The following is a 6,512-nucleotide window of genomic DNA, read 5'->3' as shown; positions in this document are numbered from 1 at the left end:
AAATGGTTGTTCAATCTCCTCTTAAAAACGTCCTGTGTTGGATCATTTACATCTTTTGGAGCAAGTTGTTCTACTGAATAATTGTTCAGACTCTCCTTAGTTCCAGATTGCTTCTCTCCTTGATTAATTTCCATCCATTGCTTCTTGTCTTGCCTACTGGTGCTTTGGAAAATAGGTTGACCCCTTCTCCTTTCTGGCAGCTCCTTAGATATTGGAACACTGCTATCATGTCACCCCCTAATCCTCTTTTCATTAAACTAGACATACCCAATTCCAGAAACCATTCTTTATATATTTTAGCCTCAGTTATTGCCTTTCTCTATCCTTTTTCTAGAGTCTCAACATCTTTCTTTACATTGTGGCAACTAAAACTGGATGCAGTATTTTCCAAGTATGGTCTTACCAAGGCATTATAAAGTGATATAAGTTGCTTCACACTGTGGTGGATTGACAAAGATATTTCATTGATGGATATGTTAAGTTTTCTGAAAATTACCATTAATTCTTTACATTCTAGAGCTTCTCTTAAACTGCTTGGACTGACATATTCTTCAATTAGTCTGCTACAGTGGTAAAAGGGTTGTTGATTCACAATATTATCCAGATGGGTTGGAACAACCTCTTCTAGACTTACATCATGCCTGTTTAAACCCCGTTACAGCCAAAATGAACATTTGATCCTCTGAAAGTGATAGGGCATTCTTGGTTTGCCCTCCTTGAAATAGTTAATGGATGAATTTCTAAGCATGTTGAAAACAGTGCTGGAATACCAAGATGTTAGTATAGATTCATGTAGAGCAGGGTTGTCAAACTCCTGGACCACGGGCAGGATATGTCACACGCTGGCCACACCCATGCCTGGTTTAGCGAAGGGGGAAAAAGTCCTGATATATCATGTGATGCCACCATGATGACGTGAGTTTGACATCTCTAATGTAGAGGGTTTTACCACTTGCGCCTTCCACCAACTCTCTCCCCACCATGAATTTCCCATGCCAGTAGATTACATGAAATAGTTGATATGGCTGGTCAATTTTGCAAGGGTGAAAGGGTGTGTGGAAACCCACCACTAAGAATATGGGACTAAGTGACTATGTTCCATGGCAGTGCACTCCACAAAGTGATGGACAGGGGGAGGTTTTGTACTTGGCTAGAAGGCCTCTCCTCTGGTTTACTTATCTATACTTGGAAGGATTGAATTACAGTAGTAGAGCCTCTTCCCTGAAGTCAAGATGAAAGGAGTATACCTCCATCAGCTGTAGCACTGCAAATTGCATGTGTCTTTTCATGAACATCTGTCGAGCTGGTAAGGCATATAGCTGCTCATGGATTTTCTTCTGCCCAGATGTTTTGATCACCCACCCTCTTTCCTTAGTAGCTGCACCTCATGCTCCTCCCTCTCTCCTTTTCCTTCTGCCTAATCTACAAAGTGTGTGATGCACAGGCACTCTTGCAATTACATAATGGCGTTGGGATGAAAGTCCCTTGCAGAGCAATGCCTGTGATGTATTTAGGGAGAGGTATTTAGGGGGAGGCTTTTCCTGTTTGATTATTGCATCTCTTTGATCTTTCACTCTTTGAACCTTTAAATTGTGACATTACTTTTCTGCCGGCAGTCATGGAAAGGGTTGGATGAGACTATGGTTGTACGTTCACACCATTGACAAAAGCATTGCCAGATGGCATATGAAGCAGAAAGATCATGTGGATCAGACAGACAGTATGCTGTCCCTACTATGGTTTCGGACATTTCTGTCCTCTATGTTACAGTGTAGTTTGTTAACAAATATAGTGCAAGCAGTTCCCAGGTAAAGAACGAAATCAGTTCCTAAGTTGGTCCTAAGTCAAATTTGTATTTAAATCGGAACGTGTACTAATGAAGTAGTGTTCTCATTGTTCAAGCCAAAAAACTGTTGAAGCTGTACAATATTTCCATGAATCACTGAAAACTACTGAAAACAGCTTGCATATTAAAATGCGTGGCTTCAGTGGCATCCACCATTTTTTATAAATAGGCTACTCATAAGTACGAGTTGTCCATCAAGTCAAATGCTCTTAACTGAAGATCTCCTGTAAATAAATTCAGGAATAAATAAATAACTTGTATAGTTTCTCATGGATCTTTGTTGCCTTTTGCAGGCAATAAGTGCTAGAGGTAGCATGGAGTGTGTTTCTTGACTGTCCCAGTGGGATTCAAAAGGCCAATCAAAGCTTTTCCCATACCACAACTAACAGGATAAAATTTGTTTAATCATGACATAATGACTCCGTTCAGTTTTGAGCTAAACGGATCCCTTTTGGAGTCACTTTTGTTCGTTTAAGTGTGTTCTTATATCATACTACCCCCTTATCTCCTAGCCTCCATTAGTCCATATAAGCATGTTTGGCCACAGAGCGCGTGAGTCTCTTTTTCTGGCTAGATCATGTCTTTTTTTGTGGTTTAAGTGCATCATTATGTCAGCATGAAGTGCATCAGTGTGTCAGCATGAAGAAAACCATCCAGACCTCCCTACATATATGTGAGAAATCCTGTGATAGCAGAGCTTATCTAGAGCTTTTGGAAGCAGCTTCAGTATGAGGGCCAATAAGGGGACTTGGCTAATGTATATTTAAAGGACATAACATGGGAAATTCTGCTTAAAGTATGATGTTTCCTTAATCCTACATGAAATAAACTAGAACTGTGATGCCTATGTTGGATAAACAAGAGGTATTTTTTTCATTTAATTTTCAGTTTGACCCAGTTCCAAGGGCCTCTTTCTTTCTGCAACATATTTCATTGTTTCACTGTCCTTTTGCTGTCTCTTCGCCCCTCCTTCCCTGCCCCATTTCGAAACTGAGTAGAAGAAGCACAATGGAAGCTGTTCATGGGCAGATTAAAAGGAGGTGCATTTTTACTGAGCTAAATGGCTAATTCCTGCCTTGGAAAACACTTCACACATTTTCATTAAAAAAAAGAAGTCCTTTAGCAGCCAAAGGATCACAACCAGTTCAAGGAGAAATATGTCTATGCGTGTGTGCTGTAACAAACAAAACCCTTCTCTAAGAATGTAACTAAAGGCTGTAAGATGAGATAAGGTGAAACATTTTTTTAATGTTTTCCTTTTGGTCAGTAGTAGATAATAAAAGGAAGACCAAGAAGGGACCAAGGAAGCATCAAAGTAACTGTATTGTGTGGATTATATTTTTGCAATCAAGATTGGCATTATACCAAGTGAGATGTTTTTCTTCTTATCTAGCCCTCCTCAGTCTACCTGACCTCCTGCCAACTCGTTCCCTTTGCCTTAGGAAGTAAACTATTGGCATGCTTCTTGCCTTACGCTTTACAAGGTTGATAACTCTGAAGAGTCCAACAGCATCTCTGAAAAAGCACACGCAGTCTTTAGTGGCATCCAGCTTGTTTGGCAATAAGCCTGGGACTGTAGAGGTGGTGGTGGTGGGTGGGGAAGGAGAATTGACTACAAGGTAACCAGTGTGGTATAGTGGTTAAAGGACCAAGCTAGAAACTGGGAGACCGTGGGTTCAAACAGGCAATGGCAAACCACTTCTGAAAAACCTTGCCAAAAAACCTTCAGGAACCAGTCCAACCAATTGCCAAGAGTCAAGAATGATTCAAAAAGAAGTACTCTGTAAATATGTAATTATTTTCCCACACTTCATATATTTATGACAGGGATAGTGACTATGAAACATATAAAGTTCAAAGTTAGTGTAACAGGAAGAAGCTAAGATCAATGTAGAGCTGTTATTAACCTCTTTTTTATTTCTTTTGTCTCAATATATTTTAGACTGTGTTTGTTAAAAATCTATACCGTGTACAGGCTCTGGGAAGTCGGGGGGGGGAGGGAGGTAGGGTGTTAGGGGGGAGGGTAGGGTAGGGGGGGACATATACTATGAGTTAGATTTCAACGTAATGCGATTTCACATGTATACTGTTTCTCTTTAATTTTTCTGTAAAAATAGGACAAGCTGAATACATTGACATATAGTAGAAATACACCAAGGGGAGGAGGAGTGGGATAGAAGGAAGAGGGGTAGAGAGGGCGGGAGAGAGGATGGGAGGGAGGGTGAGAAGGAAGGGAGGAAGTGGACTGGGAGAGAGGAGTGGTAGAGGGGGAGGGGAAGTAGGGTAGAGGGGAATGATGGAGGGAAGATAGTAAGTTGGAGGGGGGCAGAAGAAAGAGGTGTATGGAGAGCGGAAGAGGTATATTGGGTTTCTATTTGAGTTTGAGTTTTATTTTATTTATATTTCTGGGGGTATTGCTGACAAGAGGAACTGCTGTGATTATTGTTTAATGTTGTATGGGCCCGGTTATGCACAGTATATATGTGACTGTATGAAAATGAAAAATGGAAAATAAAAACATTTTAACAATAAAAAAAAAGAAAAGAAAAGAAACATATAAAGTTTTGAACTCCATTCCCCCCCACCCCCTGAAGATGATTAAGTTTGTATCGCAAGATTATATCATTCAATGATTTTCAGGGGAAATTAAAAAGAAATCTTTTTGGATCCTGATTACTTCAACTATATAGATATGTGTTAGAGGTGTTGGTGTGCACCCACCCACACGTGTGTGTGTGTGACATCATTTTCAATAGGGGGAAAATAGATTCACAATCCTTTGTGTCCTATCTGACTACATTGCTATATATCTGCCCTATCATTGTAGCCCTCAGGCACTATTTTTTTTGTGTTTTCTGTTGGGCTTTGTTTACATGTGGCTCCTAGTCACTGAACATTGTCTTCCTCTGTTTTGAATACACCCACCCTCACATGCACACTGCTGTGAAGAACTAGTCCTTTTCCTTTTGACCAGCCTGGCTATGAAAGGAGTGAACCACATTGTATCCCCAAGCACGCACACACTCAACTCACTCAGCTACGCACACATATGAGGTTATTGTTCCTGCCCCTGATTTGAGTTACTGCTGATTCATGTTATTTATTAAAGTTCAGCAATCACAACAGGATGGAGTAACAGAGGCAGAAGGCATACGGACATAATAAAATCCTTTATTCCACCTTAAAACAGAAGCAAATGCTTCCAAAGTTTAGAAGTTAGAAAACGATTCAAACAGAGACTTTTTGTGATTGCTGAACTTCTGAGAGTGTAGTTAATTAATCCCAAGGTTTTATATTCTGAAAGATGAGCCACTAGGGTATGGAAATTAAACTAGTGTGCCTGTCACACAGCAGGCTTAAGTATTAGGCAGAAACGTTAAGACTGTGCAAAGACCAATCTGTCGAATAAGAGCTTTCCCACATCTTTTGAGATGCCGAAAAGATGCTGGCACTGAGTCATATTTCAAATAATTTAGGATTTGGAGTTAATTTGGACACAGAAGAAAACACATAATGTCTAGATAAAGAAAATTATAAGAATAAAACACTGGATTCACAAAAAATTCTCTTGATTTTCTACTCAAATCTATGTTTGTTTGAATGACAGCAAATGGCTGCCACCTTGTGGATAGAATCAGAATTAAGTCAAGGATTACAGTATATGCGGGTGCTAAACTACTATTCTTTTAACCATCCGATTATTTAACCATCATATTATTAAAAAAAAATCTTTAAATATTATATGGTAGGCAAATGTGTGAATGTCTACATTTTGAAAAAAATTAACCATCAGGATATGTAGAAAGGCGAACACATCGTTTGCTTAACCATTTCTGTCTAAGGCATATGTAACACACCGAACCAAACCATTGAGCTAAGCACTTTATCATGAGAGACCAGCCATTAATGAATAATATGCATGTGTATTTATGCTTAGACAAACACACACACACACATATACATGCATATCAGTGGTGGTATTCAGCCATTTTGGACTGGTTCGGGTAAACCGGTAATGGCAACCTATGCCCCCCTCCGCCCTGGCAGTATGCCATGCTATTTAGCCATGCTTTCTAAGCCACATGCATGTGTGCAAGCACTTGCTTGCTCACATTTTTGGTGCGTGGTGAACGGTGGTAAAATTATGTGAAACCCACCTCTGATGCATATGACACTATCCTGTGTGTGTGTATGTGTGTATGCATGTATCCATGTGTGTGTGTGTATTTACACCAATACAGTACATAGATATACCCAGTGTAGTGATTGCAGTTGATACAACAGCTGGTTTTAGCAGATAGTCTTACTTAATGGCTACTTAATGCCAAATGTACTAAAGTGTTTGTTTGCTAATGCTAATTACTTTCTTATATAAACACTCAGCAGAACTTAAAATTCTCCTTCACTCAAAATTGCAAAATTCTATCATTTAAGCATCAGGAACGGTTTTGTATTGAATTAGAGCACTAATCCTCTAGTTTACAATTGCTTATGCTTCAAAGTTTTCCAACTGTGGTTTACAACTGGTCTTTTAAGCATTTGGGATCTTTTGTCACAAGAGATCTACAAAGGAATCTTATTTATGAATATTGGGTGCACTTTCTTGATACCTTTTTTTGTATCCAGTGATATGTTTGACTTCATCAAGTTGTTTTATTTAATTGAA

Source organism: Thamnophis elegans, chromosome 2 (genome assembly GCF_009769535.1).
Source record: "Thamnophis elegans isolate rThaEle1 chromosome 2, rThaEle1.pri, whole genome shotgun sequence".
NCBI lineage: Eukaryota > Metazoa > Chordata > Lepidosauria > Squamata > Colubridae > Thamnophis > Thamnophis elegans.
This window is presented reverse-complemented; position numbering follows the sequence as displayed.